Source organism: Oncorhynchus nerka, linkage group LG7 (genome assembly GCF_034236695.1).
Source record: "Oncorhynchus nerka isolate Pitt River linkage group LG7, Oner_Uvic_2.0, whole genome shotgun sequence".
NCBI classification, from domain to species: Eukaryota; Metazoa; Chordata; class Actinopteri; order Salmoniformes; family Salmonidae; genus Oncorhynchus; species Oncorhynchus nerka.
Window position 1 is genome coordinate 37,769,673 of NC_088402.1, and position 24,978 is coordinate 37,794,650.

Genomic DNA, 24,978 nt, shown 5'->3' on the forward strand with positions numbered 1-24,978 from the left:
TGTCTGCGGCCTGTCTGATGATGTTATTCTGGGGGCGCCCAGTTCCCTTCCTCTCTCTAGTGTCTGACTGTGTGTCTTATTTATCTATAAGCCTACGCGTGAGAAAACATACAGACTTCATTGGGTTAAAGTGGTTCTAAAAAGATTTGAGGTTGGTTATTGAACAAAGTGATGTCCCGAGTCAGTCATGCACAGAAGTCTAAAGGCTACAGGTAACATGTGTGTGTCTCTGTTTGTCTACTCTGCACGTAGAAATGTGTTGTGTCTTCTCTAAAACAGTTATGTTTATGCCCTTGACTCCTCTCCACTACCTTTTTGGTTGGGACATGAGGCCAATCAATTTGGATTTCATTGTAATCCATCTGGGAGTTGGGTATCAACTTGTCTTATTTGGATTGGGTGACCTTCCCGAAAATGAATTTGTACCTGGCCTCCTCCCGCCTCCCACAGAACAAACGAAGGCACCCATGAAATATTTAGTGATTGCTTTCTTAAAAACATAGGGAGTAATTTGCAGCCCATCTAGGGTCTCGTGTACGGGGGGCTGATATGGATAGTGGCACAGCGGTCTAAGGCACTGCATCTCAGTGCTAGAGGCATCACTACAGACCCTGGTTCAATTCCAGGCTGTATCACAACCGGCCGTGATTGGGAGTCCCATAGGGCAGCGCACAATTGGCCCCATGTCGTCCAGGTTAGGGTTTGGCCGGGGTAGGCCATCATTGTAAATAATAATTTGTTCTTAAACCGACATGACTAGTTAAATAAAGGTTAAATTAAAATAAAAAATATAACTGAGAACATTCATCTCCATGTAGCAGGACCTTGGAGAAAAGTTGATGGAAATTCAAGTTCATGTAGGGTCATAGAGTTTGCTGACTTGTGTTGGTCAACACTTGCTAAAGTCCTTCATTAGGGTTAAAGTCAATTGCATAAACCGTAAACCATTGATTTGTTCCAAATCATGTTGATCACATAGTCTATTAATGTTTCACTGCACTTATGTGGTGTTTGTGACAAAACATCTTATTTTATTTGATCAATAAACGTATGGATCTTGATTAATTATGTTTGTTGGCCAGAGAAATGCTGACTGAGTGACCCACTGGTCAGGGAGAGATATAATGATCACCATCAAATAATCACCATCTCTATCGCTTTAGCAATCCCAGAAACTAGAGACAGTGAAGTTAGCAAGTTTTTTGGCTCATAATGATCAAGTCCCTCTACCTGTTTGCCTTGGCAAAATGCAATGGGATGTTATTTGTGCTGCCAGATTTTGGTGCCCAGTGAGCATGTGTGATGGATATGAAACTTGTCTGTAGCATGTTGGCTGATGTCACCTTCCCTGAGACCTAAAGCCAACTGTCATTCATGGAGTGACAGAATAGTCTCTCTTACTCAATGAATGTTGAGCATTTAATTTACTTACTGAATCAACATTCATGATATAATGTGGGCTAATGTGGACAATGCACCACAAGACTGTGTTAGCATGCTGAACTAAAGCAAAGGCATTAGCTCATGGAGCTAACACACGTCTTCTCATCAAGCAAGGTTACTCATCATCACATGAGCATAGTTCACCGAACCATCTCTGTGACACTAACCAGTAACCAATGTGTTGATGTATCATTGACTCTTGGGGTGCTCTAATTAAGCAATACGGCACGAGGGGGTGTGGTATATGGCCAATGTACCACGGCTGCGGGCTGTTCTTATGCACGACGCAATGCAGTGTGCTTGGATACAGCCCTTAGCCGTGGTATATTGGCCATATACCACAAACCCCCGAGGTGCCTTATTGCTATTATAAACTGGTTAGCAACGTAATTAGAACAGTAAAAATAAATGTTTTGTCATACCCATGGTATACGGTCTGATATACCACGGCTGTCAGCCAATCAGCATTCAGGGCCCGAACCACCCAGTTTATAATGCTTATTAGAATATGAGGATGTATTTAATATTCATTTGCTTATTAGAATGTCCTGATTTGTTGTAGGAGTGTCCATCGGCTCCCCCAGGCAAGTCTGCAATTCTAACTTTGGTAATAGCTTCACTCATATGACAAAGTTTTTGTATAAATAGGCTATCCAATTATCTCACTTTCATTGTTAAAATACAGGCAATTTGTAAATACCAATGGACACTACAAGGTTTCAGTTTGTCATTTTCAGAGTGCATTCAGATCATCAGATATATATTTACTCTTTCTCTCTCTCTCTTTCTCTCTCTCGCTTTCTCTCTCTCTCTTTCTCTCTCTCTCTCTCTCTTTCACTCTCTCTCTCTTTCACTCTCTCTCTCTCTCTCTCTCTCTCTCTCTCTCTCTCTTTCACTCTCTCTCTCCCCCCCTCTCCGGCTGCTGCTGATAGTTTATGGTCTGGTGGCTTTGACAAAACACAGTCATCTCTCTCCTGTCACTGATACCATTAGCGGCGCCTGCAAATGGCTCTCCTTCCTTATTGGCACTTGTGTTAAATTTACATTCACAAACATGTCCATCAGTGTGGATAACTCAATTATGAAATGGACGCTGATCCTACATGCTTGGGTTAACAATGCAATACAAACACTGCATCGGGGTCCACATAACAACATTCCCTTTTTATGAATAGACAGCACCATGGAGAGAGGAAGGGGAAATCAACATCATAAGACTACGGTATAATCATTTAACAGTAGCTTTGACTTCGACAAATAAACCAATATTTCCCAGGATACAACATTTCTCATAATAAATAGGCCTATCTTTTTTCTACATAGTGTGGCTCTGGTAAAAACAAAACAAAAAAAACAGAGGTATTTGTCTCACTCTGGATAAACCGCATCTTTACATGTCTTTACATTTACTCTGGAGAAAAGACAATGACATTTGAATGATTAACTTTTGTTGAAATTATCGGCTGACTTTGAATGACACAAAGTGGGTTCAGCATGGGGCTAAAGGGCACGTCATTTCTTGCTGTTTCACCAGAGGTTGTTGGGAAATGGAAAATGGAGGTGGCAGGAAAATCAGCCGGGGACATTGGGACATTGATCCCTGAGATTGAATTGGGAGTTGAGCGGTGGGCTCTAAATGCTTTGATTGCTGGAAAAACAAGGTTTGGGACTATAGTTTAAAATGTAGAATAATACCACTTAATGACTCAGTTCTCAAGGTGTGTGCCTAAGTGTTCGATAAAAACCCTCCAAGTGAGACTGTGCAAGGCCTCACATATATTCATGGCATAGGGAGAGAATGTGTTATGGTCGAAGTAGATTGGATTTGCATTTGATCAAAAGAGAAGCGAGAAAGCCATGTCAAACACTATGCAACGCACAATTACACATTTTTCTTCTGTCTAATATTGTTGCTGGTTATTCCTACTTGCTTGCAACTATCCTTATTCTTATCATAATAAGATGACATGGTATATCATAGTTCATGCTTATCATAATAAGATGCTTCATGTTTGAGTTAATTATTTACCCTATTGTTGATTTCACACACACATACTCACGCGGAGAGAGAGAGATAATTCGAAACAGTGTTAAAAAGAAAGGGAAAAACCATTCTGAGAACCATTTTATGTTTACAGTCTGGACTGGGGTCTGAAGTCTGGACGGTGGTTTGAACGGTGTGGGAGGTGCCAGCTGCGTAGTCTACCGTGCTGCGACCCTTAATTGGCCGTAAGGGTCTTTCATGCAAACGAGGAGGGTGTGTCCTGGACGAGACGACAGTCGCGCGCCTGGGTAGATCTCCGCCTGTTTCAGTGTATAGTCAATGCAAACTCAACAGCGTGCGTCTTGGGAATTACGACGTTCTAGGAGTGAAATAGTGATTATTTTCAGACTGTTACCTCTTCGTCAATACACTTGCTGAATTTTGGACTATTTCCCTCGGAAATATCTCGCGGAATTTATTTTGGAGATAAGGTAAATTCCTTGTTGTCGCCCCTGTGCGGTATATGTTGCCGACAATCTGCATCTGCTCCCTCTGTACATTTGGTTTGGTTCAAATGTTTGAAAAGTCAGTCCTCATGCGGACCATTATGTTGTATGTTCTGGGTTGTCGGTCTTTGCAAACCCACTGAACTGAATTTGCGAAGTAAATGTCGACAACCTTCATCCCACGACTTGGCGACATGACTGCGACTTTCTGGTTTGACAGGTCTGAGATCTCAATTAAAGAGCTGTCACACAAGGTGTCAAATTAAACATTTGAATGAGAAAAACATTGCATTTATTCTAGTGACCGATTTGTAGCATGCATCCTTTATTGTTATGCTACATGGTAGCCTATTTTATTAGGTTAGTATTTTCCAGGTTTTGTATATATTTTTCTAGGGCACTTGATAATTTGCCAGATTGATGGTCACTATTGTAGTTTGTGATTATAATTTATGTCAAATTATTTCTTTAGCTAGTTTAAAGGGCGCGGGGTCATAGTCATAGTTGCCCATAAATGTCCGTCGCATCATTCTACCCCAAATCATCAATGAATATCGATGGGGGCAACTTCACAGGGTTTGTCAGTGGACGATAAATAGAATTGACACAATATCGAAAGCGTCAACTGTGTAATGTTGCTTTAGCCTATAAAGTCGTCAACTTAAAGTGACGTATAGGCCTATCTATCATTTTAGTGAACCGTAGACAATAATAATTCCTTATATTGACGCTTTCAAAGCCTACCTCTCGTTTTAGTGAATTGTAGTCAATAGCCATTCCTTATTTTGAGGCTTTCAAAGTTGATCATATTAGTTATGAAATGCTTTGTGCAGGTTATGTCAATTATGTTGTAGTTGTATCTTTAAAAAAACGATCGTATATATATATATATAATCTAGTCATACGCCTACCTTTAAAAAAAAAACCTAACTTGATATTTTTTTAATAAAAATCCTGTTTAAACACACAGACGGGTGGTAACAATAATGTTATTACACAAGATTTTATACTGAACCCCGGGTTGCCATGCGCCTATTTTTTCCCCTGAAATCTCTGCCGCGGGACTCGCCTTTTGTCCTAATCCGTTTCCCTCACCGTACTGGTTCACAATCAAAATACCGGACTTAGCGATTTAGTACTCCGTGACGTCTGGCCATCTGCAATTGCCTGCGAAAACACAGTCCAAATTAGCACGTTTTTATGCATGTATTCAAACAATGCCTTCACGCGGTAACAGATTGTATGACAATTGTTTTGGCAGATAAGGGGCAATATAATCGAATTTGCTTGCTCTTTTCAGGTGGTTAATTGACTTGCGCATTGTCTTTCCCGCAAATATTTTTAGCAGCTTTTGTCTTCACGCTATTATGCCAATGCTTCAAATCATCTGTCTTTTGCATTTGGGCATAGGCCTACATACATATATTATCCAATTGTAACACGGAAAGACTTATTTCAAGCTCAACAAAGTTCAGTGTAAATGAAGTAGACAGCAGGCTACTAAATGAATGCTCACTTACACATAATTCTGCAGTTGGCAACCTGAAGTAGAAGAGAAATGTTATCTTTGGACAGAGCTATCTGAAACATTTATTCACTGTTAAAATTGTATAAGATCTTCTAGGCTTCAATGCACTCGGGCTACTGTAATGGACCACACTGCCCATTCTCTCTGGAGGAGAGAGCAATCATGTGTCAACCCCATGCTTAGCCATCAGCATAGCCATCATATCTCGCCTCAGCATAGCCATCATATCTCGCCTCAGCATAGCCATCATATCTCACCTCAGCATAGCCATCATATCTCACCTCAGCATAGCCATCATCTCACCTCAGCATAGCCATCATATCTCACCTCAGCATAGCCATCATATCTCACCTCAGCATAGCCATCATATCTCACCTCAGCATAGCCATCATATCTCACCTCAGCATAGCCATCATATCTCACCTCAGCATAGCCATCATATCTCACCTCAGCAGGATGCTGTGTTGGAGCCAGCAGCCTGTGCTGTGTGTTTGTGTGTTAATTATTTGTTTCATGGGACCATCCTATTTGGGCCTAATAGGAAAGGCATGCCATTAAATGGTAAACATGTGGCATGAACACAACCAGTCATGATGTTTTCATCTGATTGTCAAACAAACCACTACCTGCACAAGTTCATCCTCTCCCAAAAGACTTCCAGCATCTGAACAGTGTACTGGGCACACGCCCATTTGATGACTAGAAAGAGACATTGGTTACAAAACAACAAGTCAAGTGACATTCTGCGATTTTCATTAGACCTACACTCATGTAGCCCGAATTAGTTGATATGTTTTTGTAAAAAGTCAAGTTGAGAAACCTGAAAAGGGGCTGAAATACAGGACTGTGCCAGGATGACAAGTGCAGCCACATTGGGAAATGTATTTTTTTAAACCATGTCAGAGATGTGGGGGTGTTTGTTAATTTAGAATAAACTTTTATTTGAATATTTATCACTGTAGCAGTAAAATGCATTATTTGGAGACCCCTCCCCAAAGATGGACTTTGCATTTAGATTCCTCTTTCATTCAGGGGGGTTTAGGCCCCCTGTAATTCGCTGTGTGTGTGTGTGCGCATGCGTGTAAATGAAAGCACAGTTTCATTTTTGGCTTGCATGTGTGTGCATATGTATTCGCTGTGTGCATGTCACCTGCTGCATGACTGATGAAGTTACTGATGCTGTGAATCGGTGGCCTTGCTCTACTAAGATCCCTCCATCACTGCCACAGCATGTCGGTGGGCCTACCACAAATCTCTCCCTTACCAGGTCTCTACCCTACACCTCAGCACCATCACGGTAGACCTCAGGTGCTCAGGCAGTTGATTTGTAGATCAGTGAATCAGTGTTGTGAACAGCTGATCTAACTGAACTGAAGCCAGTTTTCTGGCACTCGCTCTAGGTTTTGGCGACAGCCTTAATTGGCTAACTGGTAATTAGGAGTTTGGGTTCACAACCTCAAGGGTGTCGTTAACTGGCGCCACAACAAAACCATCGGTGTCGTTGCATCATCGAACCACATCTCTTTTTTTTTGTTATAAAGGAAAAGATTTTACCTCACTTAAAAGAGAATTCAAGGCCTCTCTTGTGGCGCAATGGTCTAAGGCCGTTACCGGTAGACCCATGAGGCGGCGCACAATTTGGCCCAGCGTCGCACGGGTTTGGGGAGTGTTTGGCCTGCTGTGATTTTCTTGTTCCATCGCGCTCTAGAGACTCCTTGTGGCGGGCCGGGCACCTACTACTGTATCTGACTTTGGTTGACAGTTGTACAGTGTTTCCTCAGACACATTGTTGTGGCTGGCTTCCGGGTTAAGTGAGCAGTGTGTCAAGAAGCAGTGCGCCTTGGCAAGGCCGTGTTTCGGAGGACGCATGGCTCTCGACCTTCACTTCTCCCAAGTCCGTACAGGAGTTGCAGCGACGGGACAAGACTGTAACTACAAATTGGATACTACAAAAAAAATAAAACAAAAAGAGAAAGAGTACTTGACAGTTGTCTGTAGTTGGTGTTACGTCGATCCCGTTCCCCCTTAGTGAGAGTTGTCTCTTTAGCGTGTGGCTTCATTAATTTCAACATCTCTATCTCGCTGGCAATTAATAGGTTTCCAGATGGCTCGAGCTATTATACCTCTGCTTGTGTGTAATGTTTGCATCTATTTAGTGGGCTTTTGTTGACAGATAACTTCATGTAGCTGGAAATCAGTGTTGTGTATGTAGCTGTATTTGAGCACACGGATCATGCCATATTCTGTCTTCGCTAATGTTTAAACATGGCTCCGACAAAGGTTGAAAAACATCAGTACTGCATTGAATGTGTTTGCACGTACACAAAGTCTAGGCCTAATCAGCATGGAACCTCTACAGTGTTTTGTCTGCGTGGTTATAAAAGCATTAACATGCACAGTTGTATCTGCCTGCCTGAATATCCAGCACACAACCTAAACAGGCTTATCTCAGTTTGGATGTGAAACCACCCCTCTGAGTGCAGTGCCGTCTCCCCGTCCCTCTGCTGTGACTGAGGGTGACACAGTGGGAGTGGTGAGGTTACGGCTGGAGAGCCGTAGCACCATGACAGGGGAACTGGATCTAGCCAGTTGCGTTGTTGACATGGCGCTTGTCGATTTGAGATGAGTGAATTAGAAGAGCATGATGTGGGATGTTCTCAGAGTGGGAAGCTGAGGAAGCTTCTGGTGAGATTGTGTGTATGTGTTCTGTGAGTCTATGTATTTGTGTGTGAGGGTGAAAGATATAACAATGCTTGTGTTGTATTCGATTTATGGCGTGTGTAGCTTGGATGAGTAGCTAGTGTGTGTGTGTGTGTGTGTATACACTGCTCAAAAAAATAAAGGGAACACTAAAATAACACATCCTAGATCTGAATGAATTAAATATTCTTATTAAATACTTTTTTCTTTACATAGTTGAATGTGCTGACAACAAAATCACACAAAAATTATCAATGGAAATCAAATGTATCAACCCATGGAGGTCTGGATTTGGAGTCACACTCAAAATTAAAGTGGAAAACCACACTACAGGCTGATCCAACTTTGATGTAATGTCCTTAAAACAAGTCAAAATTAGTCTCAGTAGTGTGTGTGGCCTCCACGTGCCTGTATGACCTCCCTACAACGCCTGGGCATGCTCCTGATGAGGTGGCGGATGGTCTCCTGAGGGATCTCCTCCCAGACCTGGACTGAAGCATCCGCCATCTCCTGGACAGTCTGTGGTGCAACGTGGCGTTGGTGGATGGAGCGAGACATGATGTCCCAGATGTGCTCAATTGGATTCAGGTCTGGGGAACGGGCAGGCCAGTCCATAGCATCAATGCCTTCCTCTTGCAGGAACTGCTGACACACTCCAGCCACATGAGGTCTAGCATTGTCTTGCATTAGGAGGAACCCAGGGCCAACCGCACCAGCATATGGTCTCACAAGGGGTCTGAGGATCTCATCTCGGTACCTAATGGCAGTCAGGCTATCTCTGGTGAGCACATAGAGGGCTGTGCGGCCCCGCAAAGAAATGCCACCCCACACCATGACTGACCCACCGCCAAACCGGTCATGCTGGAGGATGTTGCAGAAAGCAGAACGTTCTCCACGGCATCTCCAGACTCTGTCACGTCTGTCACGTGCTCAGTGTGAACCTGCTTTCATCTGTGAAGAGCACAGGGCGCCAGTGGCGAATTTGCCAATCTTGGTGTTCTCTGGCAAATGCCAAACATCCTGCACAGTGTTGGGCTGTAAGCACAACCCCCACCTGTGGACGTCGGGCCCTCATACCACCCTCATGGAGTCTGTTTCTGACCGTTTGAGCAGACACATGCACATTTGTGGCCTGCTGGAGGTCATTTTGCAGGGCTCTGGCAGTGCTCCTCCTGCTCCTCCTTGCACAAAGGCGGAGGTAGCGGTCCTCTGCCGGGTTGTTGCCCTCCTACGGCCTCCTCCACGTCTCCTGATGTACTGGCCTGTCTCCTGGTAGTGTTCCCTTTATTTTTTTGAGCAGTGTATATAATATATATATATTTTAATGATATTTAACTAGGCAAGTCAGTTAAAAACAAATTCTTATTTACAATGATGACCTACCAGAAGGCAAATGGCCTCCTGCTGGGATGGGGGTTGGGATTAAAAATATAGGACTAAACACACATCATGACAAGAGAGACAACACAACACTACATAAAGAGAGACCTAAGACGACAACATAGCATGGCAGCAACACAACATGACAACAACTTAGTACAAACATTTTTGGGCACAGACAACTGCACAAAGGGCAAGAAGGTAGAGACAACAATGCATCACGCGAAGCAGCCACAACTATTATAGTGTGGTCACTAAGAAGTGAGCACAGGCCTGTGTGATTGTCATTCCGCCTGATGTACAGTTGCTTTGTGCGCATGGGTCTTTTTGGCCTAGTATCTGTATCAATCTGTTACGTCTAGTATGTTGCTCCACTCTGTAACTCCAGAGGATCTGTAAAAGTCCCACTTCCTCTGTTTGTCATTAGTAGCCTCTCCATTCACCAGCCGAGTTGGGTTCTGCTCACCAGCCCATGATGGCTAAAAATGACCCTGCCATCGTAGCTTTTTTCCATTTCATTCAAAGATTGTGTCCCCCTCACTGATGGCCTGCAGACGCAGAAGCACCCTGAGAAATGGTCTGTTTTGTCAAGGGTGTGATTTTTATTTCCTGGCTGTCTCTTTTCCAGACTTTGGCTCCTGAATTGTGTCGCCGGTGGAGAGGTCCTCAAAGGCCCATCGCTCCTAATGCCCCCAGAGGTAATGAGTGCTGAAATAGCCTTCCCCTTCAAGTGCCTCTAGTATCTGCTCCTCGTTCTTATCTTACTTCATGTTTTCTCCTCTCTTTGTCTCCTTTCCCTCTCTCCTCTAAAGATGGGGGTAAATCGATACAGTAACAGTGCCTTCAGAAAGTATTCATACGTCTTGACTTATACCACATGTTCTTGTGTTACAGCCTGAATTCAAAATTGATTAAATATATTTTTTCTTACCCATCTACACACAATACCCCATAATGACAAAGTGAAAACATGTTTTTAGTCAATTTTATTTTAGATGAATTACAGATCTAATTTACATAAGTATTCACACCTGAGTCAATACTTTGTAGAAGAACCTTTGGTAGTGATTGCAGCTTTGAGTTGTCTTGGGTATGCTTTGCATATCTGGATTTTGGAATTTTCTCCCATTCTTCCTTGCACATTTTCTCAAACTCTTACATTTGATGGGAAGCGGCGGTGAACAGCAATCTTCAAGTCTTTCCACAGATTTGAAATGAGATTCAAGTATGGGCTTTGGCTGGGCCACTCAAGAGATTTCACATTCTTGTTCTAAAGCCATTCCAGCATTGCTTTGGCTGTATGCTTGGGGTCATTGTCCTGTTGGAACATACAGTTGAAGCCGGAAGTTTACATACACCTTAGCCAAATACATTTAAACTCAGTTTTTCACAATTTCTGACATTTAATCCTAGTAAAAAGTTAGGATCACCACTTTATATTATGAATGTGAAATTTCAGAATAATAGTAGAGAATGATTTATTTCAGCTTTGGTTTCTTTCATCACATTCACCTTGGGTCAGAAGTTTACAAACACTCAATTAGTATCAATGCCTTTAAATTGTTTAACTTGGGTCAAACATTTCAGGTAGCCTTCCACAAGCTTTCCACAATACGTTGGGTGAATTCTGTCCCATTCCTCCTGACAAAGCAGGTGTAACTGAGTCAGGTTTGTAGGCCTCCTTGCTCGCACACACTTTTTCAGTTCTGCACACATTTTCTATAGAATTGTGGTCTTTGTGATGGCCACTCCGATACCTGAACTTTGTTGTCCTTAAGCCATTGTGCCACAACTTTGAAATTATACTTGGGGTCATTGTCCATTTGGAAGACCCATTTGCGACAAAGCTTTAACTTCCTGACTGACGTCTTGAGATGTTGCTTCACTATATCCACAAAATGTTCCTACCCCATGATGCCATCTATTTTGTGAAGTGCACCAGTCCCTGCAGCAAAGCACCCCCACAACATGATGCTGTCACCCCCATGCTTCACGGTTGGGATGATGTTCTTCGGCTTGCAAGCATCCCCCTTTTTCCTCCAAACGTAACGATGGTCATTATGGCCAAACAGTTCTATTTTTGTTTCATCAGACCAGAGGACATTTCTCCAAAAAGTACGATCTTTGTCCCCATGTGCAGTTGCAAACTGTATTCTGGCTTTTTTTAATGGTGGTTTTGGAGCAGTGGCTTCTTCCTTGCTGAGCGGCCTTTCAGGTTATATCGATACAGGAATTGTTTTACTGTGGATATAGATGCTTTTGTACCCGTTTCCTCCAGCATCTTCACAAGGTCCTTTGCTGTTGTTCTGGGATTGACTTGCACTTTTCGCACCAAAGTACGTTCATCTCTAGGAGACAGAACGCACTTCCTTCCTGAGCGGTATGACTGCTGCGTGGTCCCATGGTGTTTATACTTGCGTACTATTGTTTGTACAGATGAACGTGGTACCTTCAGGTGTTGTGCAGGTCTACAATTTTTTTTCTGAGGTCTTGGCTGATATCTTTTGATTTTCCCATGATGTCAAGCAAAGAGGCACTGAGTTTGAAGGTAGGCCTTGAAATGGATCCTCAGGTACACCTCCAATTGACTCAAATGATGTCAATTAGCCTATTAGAAGCTTCTAAAGCTATGACATTTTCTGGAATTTTCCAAGCTGTTTAAAGGCACAGTCAATTTAGTGTATGTAAACTTCTGACCCAGTGGAATTGTAAGTGAAATAATTTGTCTGTAAACAATTGTTGGAAAAATTGCATGCACAAAGTAGATGTCCTAACCGACTTGCCAAAACTATAGTTTGTTAACAATACATTTGTGGAGTGGTTGAAAAATGAGTTTTAATGACTCCAACCTAAGTGTATGTAAATTTCCAACTTCAACTGTATATTTGGGGAAGGGTATAAAACGTCTTCTTCTTTTTACATAGTGAGCCGACATGTTTTCAGCACTTTTTTATTTCCATGACTGATCAAAACAAATGTTATTATGCTCTTTCTTGTCTCTCTGCAGCAGACATATACATCAAATTGCAATAAAATCTCAGTTTTGAATCGCAATACATCTAGAACCGTGAGAATCACAATACATATAGACTATCGTGTTATTATTGTATCACGAGTTCTCTGGAATTTAACCAGCCCTACTCTTAAGTTTTTATTAAACCCTCCACCACCCCCCCTCTTTGGAGCACAAATATCATAGTTTTTTAAAAATTTGCTACATATACATATATTTTTTTACATTTGACATACTTTTATATAAAGCAGTCACATAACAATAATACATTACCAAACATCAGCTCTTTAATCCCACCCCCTCAGCCACTCTCAGCCCATCCCACCTATCACCATAGACCACCCTCGTTTGGTTTCTATGTGCCATAAATCTTTCAATTGTGCTGTGATGTTTGACAAAAAGTTTGAACCTTTCTAATCGTGTATTATCCACAGATTGTGAGCTGAAGATGAAAACCTTTTTCCTATGAGTATTATTATATTATTTATTGACTGACAGCCCTACCTCTTCTCACATCATAAACTTTTATCTCTCCTCTTCTTCTCTTGTCCCAGCTTTTCAATCTATCTCCAAATTTCTCCCACAATTTCCTAATCTCTTCCACACTATTCTATTGCCCTATTATTGGTTCTGTCCACACAGATCCATAACACTATTTTTATTGCATTACGTGGGAGGAACAGAAAGCCAGATCTTTATAGTGTTTTGCTTTTAGCATTGCTATAGGCCTGTATTTGGTAAGAGATGATAGTTTGTCCAATTCAGCAGCAACGAGTCTCTGCCCAGTGTAAAGTCATGTCAGAGTATATTAAATACCATCATGCAATTGCCTCCTGTAGAAATGAAGGATCTGTGAAATGCTGCTCCGTCGTCATGGTCGGGGGATTTCGGTTGATGCCTAGTGTTGTAGCTCAGCGGTAATCTCCGCATGCCTGTGTAGACTCCCCATGATCCTCCCTGCTGCATGCGATGAAAACATTTCTGCAAATCTATCGGAAGACTTCTTTCACAGTTTGCCACTCACTAGCTAGCTTTGACCTAATGTCGCGATCCACGAACCCAGCACACTCTCCCCAAATGACTTAATTAACCTTTTCACGTGTGAGTTTCAAACATCTCTAACGGTCGCCCCAGTGTGAGTTTTTTAATGTGCTTAATGTCAGAATGCACTCACTGTTCCAAAACCAAGGCACGCTGCCTGCAAAAGGATCTATAGGCTATGATACAACTTGTCAGTTTCAAATGATTTTCTAACCAGTTTTATTTTCGAACAACAGTTTGAGGTGTGTTCCGCCTCCTCGTTAATTCACACAGAAGTAGCCTATTTAACTATTGCGGACAATTTATGTTTGAGGATTTACTGAGCTGTCTTTGACGAGAGCCCAAGCACTTCCCCAGTGTTTCCCGAGAACAAGTACGCAGGCATTTGCGCATCTCCAGTCAGAACATAACTTGCACAAACTTTTCCCCCCTGGCACATTTTCCGGCTGGTGTCCGGCATTGCCTTCTTGTTGTTTTCCTTGCTAATAATAACTTTGGACATGTGTGTGTTCCTATCAAAGTAAGTACCTTATTATGTTATCATTATAGTTTCTGTATATCGTGTTGTTTCTACTGTAGCACACCGTAAGTATGTATGGAGCATCATGTATTTACTGTTTCATTCACATGTTTTCAAGTACTGGTGACAAATCATGCATTCTGATTCTTGCATAGATTGTAATGGACACATATGATGTGTATAAAATACTTTTTGGAAGGTTGTACTGATTTATGATGAGCCAATGCTAAGCAAAATGCCAGCTATTCGTGGCACCATGTTTGTTGACGTCATACAATGCACTCTGGTTGTCGTCTGTCAGACCAAAGATATAACAAAATGAGGTATATAACAAAATGAGGTAAAGGGGATGGTTCACCCGATTGACTTAGTTACAATCTATCATTACTCAGGGTTTCCAGTTTAGACACCCCTTTCCAGGTGTTTTATTTTTATTTAACTTATAAACTTTCCTGTGTTTGCCACCCATTTATGGATAAATCCCCCGTCATATTAATATTTACTGCGTCATATACCCCCACGATAACTTCCCCCATTTCTATCCCCTATGGACTTGAAATCCTCAACAAACCCCCTTAACCTCTCTGAACCACCCATCCCGGTTCCGCTATAATTGTCATCAGCAACGCTGAATAGCATAGCGCCACAGTCAAATAATATTACGAGAAAATATTAATATTCATGAAATCACAAGTGCAATATTGCAAAACACAGCTTAACCTTTTGTTAATCCACCTGTCGTCTCAGCGAATGCAATACAAGCGTTTGTGTAAGTTTATCGATCACTCGACAAAACAATAAGTACACTTAGCATCAGGTAACTTGGTCACGAAAATCAGAAAAGCAATCAAATTAATCGTTTACCTTTGATGATCTTCGGATGTTTTCACTCACGAGACTCCCAGTTAGACAACAAATGTTCCTTTTGTTCCATAAAGATATTTTTTATATCCAAATACCGTTAGTTTGGTGCGCTATGCCCAGGAATCCACCGGAAAAAGCGGTCACAACAACGCAGGCAAAAATTCCAAATTATATCCATAATGTCCACAGAAAAATGTCAAACGTTTTTTATAATCAATCCTCGGGGTGTTTTTCAAATATCTATTCGATAATATATCAACCGGGACAGTTGGCTTTTCACTAGGACCAAGAGTAACAATGGCCGCCTTTCTCTTTTGCGCACAACTCACTCTGAGAGCCCTCACCTCTACACTTACCCAATGGGGTCGTTCACGCTCATTCTTCAAAATAAAAGCCTGAAACTATGTCTAAAGGCTGTTGACACCTTAGGGAAGCCATAGAAAAAGGAATCTGGTTGGTATCCCTTTAAATGGGCAATAGGGATGCATAAAAACAGAGGGGTTTCAAAAACAGGGGACTCCCTGATTGGATTTTCGTCAGGTTTTAGCCTGCAAAATCAGTTCTGTTTAACTCACAGACAACATTTTGACAGTTTTGGAAACTTTAGAGTGTTTTCTATCCTAATCTGTCAATTATATGTATATTCTAGCATCTGGTCCTGAGAAATAGGCGGTTTACTTTGGGAACGTTATTTTTCCCAACATAAAAATAGTGCCCCCTAGCTTAAAGAGGTTAAAATGGTTTCACCCAAATCTGGCAACGCTGTTTAGCTTTCTCTCTACGGTTAGGCTAGGCAATAGGCTTGTATTTGGGGTGATGATCTGTGAGGTGATAACATTTTATTTGCTTTGTGATTTGTCAAACTGTAAATGACTTGTCAAGTCATGTGCTCTGGTTCTGGTATACACTGTATCAAGTACATTGAAGATTTGTAATATGCTGAAAAGTGGCAAAACTAACTATTTTCTGGGCAATAGGCGCAACCAACTTTGACTTTGTTTATTTGTATCTTATAGTGAATGGCATTCTGGGATTAGGGAGTTTTTGCTTGTCAAACAACTCTCCTTCCGTGGCCTCCAACTGCTCTTAAACGCAAGTAAAACTAAATGCATGCTATTCAATCGATCACTGCCCGCACCTGCTCGCCCGTCCAGCATCACCACTCTGGACGGCTCTGACTTCGAATATGTGGACAACTACAAATACCTAGGTGTCTGGTTAGACTGTAAATTCTCCTTCCAGACTCACATGAAGCATCTCAAATCCAAAATTAAATCTAGAATCGGCTTCCTATATCGCAACAAAGCATCCTTCACTCATGCTGCCAAACACCCTCGTAAAACTGACCATCCTACCGATCCTCGACTTCAGTGATGTCATCTATAAAATAGCCTCAAACACTCTACTCAACAAACTGGATGCAGTCTATCACAGCGTCATCCGTTTTGTCACCAAAGCCCCATACACTATCCACCATTGCGACCTGTACGCTCTCGTTGGCTGGCCCTCGCTTCATACTTGTCGCCAAACCCACTGGCTACAGGTTATCTACAAGTCTCTGCTAGGTAAAGCCCCGCCTTATTTCAGCTCACTGGTCACCATAGCAGCACCCACCCATAGCACGCGCTCCAGCAGGTATATCTCACTGGTCACCCCCAAAGCCAATTCCTCCTTTGGTCGTCTTTCCTTCCAGTTCTCTGCTGCCCATGACTGGAACGAATTGCAAAAATCTCTGAAGCTGGAGACTCACATCTCCCTCACTAGCTTTAAGCACCAGCTGTCAGAGCAGCTTACAGATCACTGCACCTGTACATAGCCCATCTGTAAACAGCCCATCTATCTACCTACCTCAGCCCCATACTGGTATTTATTTATTTATTTTTGCTCCTTTGCACCCCAGTATCTCTACCTGTACATTCATCTTCTGCCGATCTACCATTCCAGTGTTTAATTGCTATATTGTAATTACTTTGCCACCATGGCCTATTTATTTCCTTAACTTACCTCATTTGCACTCACTGTATATAGACTTTTTGTTTTCTTTTGTTCTACTGTATTATTGACTGTATGTTTTGTTTATTCCATGTGTAACACTGTGTTGTTGTATGTGTCGAATTGCTACGCTTTATCTTGGCCAGGTCGCAGTTGCAAATGAGAACTTGTTCTCAACTAGCCTAACTGGTTAAATAAAGGTGAAATAAAAATAAAAAACATAAACAAACATGGCTGCCATCATAAAGCATTTAGCTGCTGTTATCTTAGCTGACACACACTTATTTTCTAAACAATATTACATTTCTCCCTTGGGCTCATAAGAGCTGTGGTACATTGTAAACAAGTCTAGCTGTTAGGTCGCCAATGTTTTTATTTTTTTCCCCCTCTCTCGGCGCAGCCTGTTATTTAGACTGGTTTATGAAATAAGTTTGGTTGTGGAAGTTCCGTGTGATGCTTAGATGATGACGTTCACATTTATCTTTTACAATAAAAGGTGAGATTGTGGAATAAAGTTGTGAAGACATTTATTTCCCATCAGAACAAAACATTGTTTAGATGCTTTTCAGACAACAATGCTGTTTGTTGCATCATACAGTGCATCCGGGAAGTATTCAGAACCCTTGACTTTTTCCACATTTTGTTATGTTCCAGCCTTATTGTAAAATGGATTAAATAGTTTTCCCCCCTCATCAATCTACACAAAATACCCCATAATGACAAAGCAAAAACAGGTTTTTAGAAATATCACATTTACATAAGTATTCAGACCCTTTACTCAGTACTTTGTTGAAGCACCTTTGGCAGCGTTTACAGCCTCAAGTCTTCTTGGGTATGACGTTGCAAGTTTGGCACACCTGTATTTGAGTTTCTCCCATTCTTCTCTGCAGATCCCCTCAAGCTCTGTCAGGTTGGATGGGGAGCGTCGCTGACCATCAAGTCCGGGCCCTGGCTGGGCATTCAGAGACTACTCCCAAAGTCACTCCTGTGTTGTCTTTGCTGTGTGCTAATTGTCATTGTCCTGTTGGAAGGTGAACCTTCCCCCAGTCTGAGGTCCTGTGCGCTCTGGAGCAAGTTTTGAGCAAGGATCTGTCTGTACTTTGCTCCGTTCATCTTTGGCTCAATCCTAACTAGTCTCTCAGTCTGCCACCACCATGCTTCACCATAGGGATGGTGCCAGGTTTCCTCCAGACGTGACGCTTGGCATTCAGGCCAAAGAGTTCAGTCTTGGTTTCATCAGACCAAGAATCTTGTTTCTCCTGGTCTGAGAGTCCTTTAGGTGCCTTTTGGCAAACTCCAAACGGGCTGTTATGTGCCTTTTTACAGAGGAGTGGCTTCCGCCTGGCCACTCTACCATAAAGGCCTGATTGGCGAAGTGCTGCAGAGATGGTTGTCCTTCTGGAAGGTTCTCCCATCTCCACAGAGGAAGTCTTTCAGAGCTCCGATCAGGTCCTTGGTCACTTCCCTGACCGAGCCCTTCTCCCCCGACTGCTCAGTTTGGCCGGGCGGACAGTTCTAGGAAGAATCTTGGTGCTTCCAAACTTCTTCCATTTAAGAATGATGGAGGCCACTGTGTTCTTGGGGACCTTCAATGCTGCAGACATTTTTTGGTAGCCTTCTCCAGATCTGTGCCTTGACACAATCCTGTCTCAGAGTTCTACAGACAATTCCTTCAACCTCATGGTTTGGTTTTTGCTCTGACATGCACTGTCAACTGTGGGCCCTTATATAGACATGCATGTGCCTTATCAAATCATGTCCAATCAATTTACTCCAATCAAGTTGTAGAAACATCTCAAGGATGATCAATGGAAACAGGATTCACCCAAGCTCAATTTCGAGTCTCATAGCAAAGGGTCTGAATACTTATGTAAATAAGGTATTCTAAAAACCTGTTTTTTCGCGTTGTCATTATGGGGTATTGTGTGTAGATTGATGATATTTAATCCATTTTAGAAGAAGGATGTAACAAAATGTGGAAAAAGTCAAAGGGTCTGAATACTTTCTGAATGCACTGCACGTTCTGTTTCTACTGTTCGAATCACATATTTGCGATGGTACGCTGCAGGGACTACTCAACAATGACCACAAATATGTGATCGTATGTGTCAAAGGGTTAGTTGTCAACACATGCCCTCCATACAAGGTAGGCCATCATTGTAAAAAATAATTTGTTCATTAACTGACTTGCCTAGTTAAATAAAGGTTAAATATGTATTTTTTATTTATTTTTTAAATACCAGCTTATTTGCTTTGCTCCTTTTAAAAACCGGCTGACTTTTAAAGCCAGGGACAGGTTTAAATTATAAATAAGGTTCAAAGGGGCTTCAGGGTGCTTGTGCCAAATGATCTCTACTTTTATTCACTTAATGATAGTGTATCTCTTTCCTGCTTCATTGATTAGCTGTTGGCAAATAAAATGGCTGAAGAGTCATTTCTGCGACTGGCCTGCTTCAAAGGGAGATCGGGGGTAGCTAAATCAGTTTTACGGTTGATGGTGTCTGCTGATATGCAGCACAGAGACTGTTTTATGAGCTTTATTGGTGAGGCGCGGAGATAACACAAGTTATTGCGTGGAGGAAGGCCTATTCTGTAGGGGGAGTTTTGCGGATGCAGGCTTGCCAGTTTTTATCAACTTCTTGCTTCTTTTGTGACCTCTTTTTTTTCCTCTGTCTTGCTCCTACTGTTTTTTTTGTTGCCTCATTGCTTGTTTGCTCACTTGCTTGCTTGAAGTTGAAGTGCAGGTGCTGACAAACACAACATTCAAAACTCCTTAGCACAAGCGTTCCAGGAATGTGAAAGTAGAAGCAAGCAAAGTGGGGTGAAGGGAGAGGGGATTTTTATTTTAAGAAAGATCCCGCGGAATTCCTTAGTGTTCCGAAAGAGGGGGGGTAGAGAAAAGCCGTGCTGAGGAAAGATTAAGAGGCCACGGACGCTCAAGATCTTTAACTTTGTCCCAGTCTGATGAGGATTGAGAAAAGTCCAAAAAAGGAGAAGAAAGAGCTCTCCAAAATGTACAGCTGGAAGCTGTCTCTTCCAAGCACTTAAAACGTTGCAGAAACAACGCCTTTTTGCAACACATGGAGCTTAGTGGAAAAGATGGCCTCTGTAAGTATTCCAAGGCCTCTCTATGGCAATTAATGGAACAATAATTACAGTAGCTCGGTTAGACAACAGAGAAATTTGACTTTGTCAGAATACACACAACAGATGATTTGGTGTGGTTAAATTGCCAGCTGATGCCATTAAAAAAAAAATTCTGTAATCAGGTTGAGAGATGAAATGAGGCATAAAATGGAAGGAGCCAGAGATTGGATTTCTGCAGTTCAGAGCTGTTCAATGGGTTTCATATTAATTCATTGCTCCCCTATCTCCTCAATCCCTACCAGCATGTGTTGCACATGACTCCCATTATTCGTAAAGGTCCTCAATTACCTCTTGTGTACAAATAGTTTACACCAGGACCTAGTCTAGATGTTTAATTCACTGATCCACATTCAATCTATCTGGCTTTGGCAAACAATGGCGTCACCAGTAAGAGATGGAACGGCAGTTGACAGTCTGGCGACTGGAAGGAGGACAGGAAGCAGGTGACAAAGATGGAGTGTTCCATGTCCTATTCTCGCTCTCTCTCTTCGCTCTCGCTCTTCCTCCACCCTTTCTGTCTAACTCATGCTGGACCAGAACCAAACATCTGGTTAGTGTCTTAGGACTTGGTGGCGGGGACTTAGTATATGCAGAGCGAGGGGTTTGACTGGAAAAGGGGTTATGTTTAAACCTGGGAGTGTGTGAAGGGGACAGAGGGTCAAGGGGTGCAGAGGTTGCAATGCGGTTGAAGCACTGCCTGTATCCAAACCTCGCCTCCTAATGAGGGAGAGCGCTGATGGAGGAAGATAACTGGCTATGTTGCTAACTCTGGATTATAAGGATTGTAAACATCATTGCCACTCTTTCACCTGAAGCAGCTTGTAGGTCTCAAAGACCAATAGTGCATTTGATCTGGCTGGAGCTATAATGAGCAGTTTTAAGTGTGTGTGTGAGTGATTTCACTTTGTTTTTGTATTTCCTAAAACAGTGCATCCAGAATAAACTCTCACCTTTTGCTAAAATGTTGCCCTCTGACCAAAAGTCTTTGCATGTGGCACCTTTAATAAAATGGCTCGTCTTTAAAATTGTATTTAGGTGCATCCAGGAAATCATTTGCGCAAGGAGATATACCTCACACCCACATCACAAGGGGCAGTAAAAGGCCATAAAAACAAACTACCCTTGGGAATAGGGAAATGCAACAGGCGATCAAACTTTAAATCAAATCTAATTTTATTAGTCACATGCGCCGAATACCACTGGTGTAGTAGACCTTACAGTGAAATGTTTACTTATGAGCCCCTAATCAACAATGCAGTTTATAAAATACTGATAAGAATAAGAGATCAAAGTAACGACTTTACTCGTTAGGTGACTGCCCTTTGAAGTGTCAAGGTAGGTATGGGAGTTACAATGTGGGGTTTAGCCCCATCAGCCATTGTCACGTTTCATTTGTTTACGTCAAAACGTTAAAAAATTAAATAAAAAGGTCTTGATGGAAAATATAAAAATATAAACGCAACATGTAAAGTGTTGATCCTATCTTTTATTTGAGATCATGAAACATCACAAATGTTCCATACGCACAAAAAGCTTATTTCTCTCAAAATGTGTGTACAAATGTGTTTACATCCCTGTTAGTGATAATTTCTCCTATACCAAGATAATCCATCCACCTGACTGGTGTGGTATATCATGTAGATGATTAAACAGCATGATCGTTGCAGAGGTGCACCTTGTGCTGGGGACAATAAAAGGCCACTCTAAAATGTGCAGTTTTGTCACACAACACAACGCCACAGATGTCTCAAGTTTTGAGGGCGTGTGCAATTGACATGCTGACTGTAGGAATGTCCACCAGAGCTGTTGCCAGATAATTTAATGTTAATTTCTCTACCATAAGCTGCCTCCAATGTCATTTTAGAGAATTTGGCAGTACGTTCAACCGGCCTCACAACCGCAGATCTCGTGTAACCACGCCAGCCCACATCCGGCTTCTTCACCTGCAGGATCGTCTGAGACCAGCCACCCGGAGAGCTGATGAAACTGTGGGTTTGCACAACCGATGAATTTCTGCACAAACTGTCAGAAACCGTCTCAGGGAAGCTCATCTGCGTGCTCGTCGTCTTCAACGGGGTCTTGACCTGACTGCAATTCAGCATTGTAACCGACTTCAGTGTGCAAATAGTCACCTTCAATGGCCACTGGCACGCTGGAGAAGTGTGCTCTTAACGGATGAATCCGGGTTTCAACTGTACCAGGCAGATGGCTCCCGAGTGGCGCATTGGTCTAAGGCACTACATCTCACTGTGCAATAGGCATCACTACAGTCCCTGGTTCAATTCCAGGCTGTATCACATCCGGCTGTAATTGGGAGTCCCATAGGGCGTCGCACAATTGGCCCAGTGTCATCCGGGTTTGGCCAGGGTAGGCCGTCATTGTAAATAAGAATTTGTTCTTAACTGACTTTCCTAGTTAAATAAAGGTTAAATAAATAAAAAATAATGGCAGACAGCGTGGGCGTTGTGTGGGTGAGCGGTTAGCTGATGTCAATGTTGTGAACAGAGTGCTCCATGGTGGGATTATGGTATGGGCAGGCATAAACTACGGACAACAAACACATTTTATTGATGGCAATTTTAATGCACAGAGATACAGTGACGAAATCCTGAGGCCCATTGTCGTGCCATTCATCCGCCACCACCACCTCATGTTTCAGTATGATAATGACGGTCCCATGTTGCAAGGATCAGTACACAATTCCTGGAAGCTGAAAATGTCCCAGTTCTTCTATGGCCTGCATTCTCACCAGACATGTCACCCATTGAGCATGTTTAGGATGCGCTGAATTGACGTGTACGACATACAGTATGTTCCAGTTCCTGCCAATATCCAGCAATTAAAGAGTGGGATAACATTCCACAGGCCACGGTCAACAGCTTGTTTAACTCTATGCGAAGGAGATGTCACTCACTGCATGAGGCAAATGGTGGTCACACCAGATGCTGACTGGTTTTCTGATCCACACCCCTATGTTTTTTAAGGTAGCTGTGACCAACAGATGGATATCTGTATTCCCATTTTGTGAAATCCATGGATTAGGGCCTAATAAATATATTTCAATTGACTGATTTTCTTATATGAACTGTAAACTTAGTAAAATCTTTGAAATTGTTGTATGTTGCATTTATATTTTTGTTCAGTGTAATTACCCTATTGAATTGCAACAGAATACACTTCGAAAAAGAAATTGTTGTCGAAGTAGGCCTAAATCCACTCCACTAAGAAAGAGATTGTGTCACTGGAACCAATCATTTTGCCTGGCTGTAGTGAAAACGGTGGTCCAAATCATGTCTCCATCCTTCCATTCACGGAGAGTAATGTTCTTAATTAACAGTTAGCACTAATGTCTTCCTCTTTCCATATACTCGGCTGTTCCGAGTCACTGGGATAGATATTGGGTTAGCAGAGCTTTAATTTCCCTGCCAGTATGAAAATCAATGTTCAGCAGGCCCAGTTTATTTAAGGCCTAGATTAGCATGATAATGTCAGAGTAGTGGGAGTAACTCATCAGATTCTCGTAGTGCTCGTGCAGCTATTATCATACGAAACACACCATTAGTGGGAATGGTATTCTGCCAATCCCTCACCATTCAATTATTTGAACTAGTTTCTTGGAAAGACGTATCAGAAATGGAACAGTGCGGGGGAGGCAGAGATGGACTGCCTTAAACCGCTATATGATGTTACCCACTGCGTTTTTCTATTACTCTGAACATCTATTGAGGCTGATCGCTTTAGAGCATGTGGAGTGGGTCTGGGCTCATGTTTGTCTGACTCTGAAGTAGACTGAAATGAGTCTGTTTTGGCCTTATATGAACCAGAATGGACAATACTCTAAAGTGCATTGCAAACATTTTGGTACAGTTTCTGACCTAAACTATACAAGTAGCTCAACAACGCTATTCCCAGTTTGCTGCATGTCAAAACAATTATTAGCTAGCCAGGCTCTTGATCCTGGAGGGGATTCCCTTCTGCTACCAAGTGAATGCATGATTTTTGAAGAAGCTAGCCACTTAGCTAGATAGCTAACTAGCTACTAAATTAGGAAACCAAACCAAATGTTACATTTATATTTTAGAAGATTCTCTTAACTATGATTGCTCTTGTAAGTCGCTCTGGATATAAGTGCCTTGCTCAAGGGCACATCGTTAGATTTTTCACCTGGTCGGCTCTGGGATTCGTTCCAGCAACCTTTCAGTAACTGTCTTGCTAGGCTACCTGCCCGCCATGCACAGCATTTAACATCTAAACAGTTAATTGAATGGTTATAAATATCTAGCTGTGAATTCCATCCTTTAATTCGATCGCCTAGCACATGCTGCACAACAGTGAGTGACTCACAAGGCTCCCTTCTCTCATAGTTGTGTGCATGTAAACAAACACCATTGTGACACGTGACTGGGGACTACGGTAAGATTCATAATAATGTGACAGCTGAAATGAGGAACGCAATGTTCTTTATCTTGACAGCAGGTATTTACTTAAAGTACCTACATGTATTGTAAAAAATAATAATAATTTCAACTTCAAATATTATTGGCGGTATTGAAAAACGATCTTTATTTACCCAGTTTATCAATAGAGATGTACCATACAACATTGGATTCGTAAAAAGTCATATTTATTGAATGATTGTGTAATTGATTCATTAATGCATAGCTGTCAAAAATAATGTGGCATAGAAACGTTCAAATCGAATGATATTGAACTTAAAAGATGCCCAACGATTGAACAGAGCAGTAGCTGTGTTTATCTGTCTGGATCAATATGCCTCATTTTTTTCATTGTTGTATCGTGATGGTATAAAACATTGTGATACTAAACCTGAAATCAGTGTTAGTCAAAATTCTGGTATCG

At 42.0% G+C, this 24,978-nt stretch overlaps 1 protein-coding gene across 3 annotated transcripts in view; it reads left to right on the top strand.

The window, feature by feature from the left end:
- The first annotated feature begins 3,738 nt into the window (after positions 1-3,738).
- Positions 3,739-24,978, top strand: part of LOC115131575 (semaphorin-6D-like) — a 137,652-nt gene continuing 116,412 nt past the window's right edge. For 2 of the 3 annotated variants that reach the window (XM_029663384.2, XM_029663386.2), the window contains exons 1-2: positions 3,739-3,918; positions 10,170-10,239. The gene's annotated coding sequence lies outside the window, so the exon portion shown is untranslated. The remainder of the gene's footprint in view (positions 3,919-10,169; positions 10,240-24,978) is intronic. The other variant, XM_029663385.2, reaches the window with a different exon arrangement.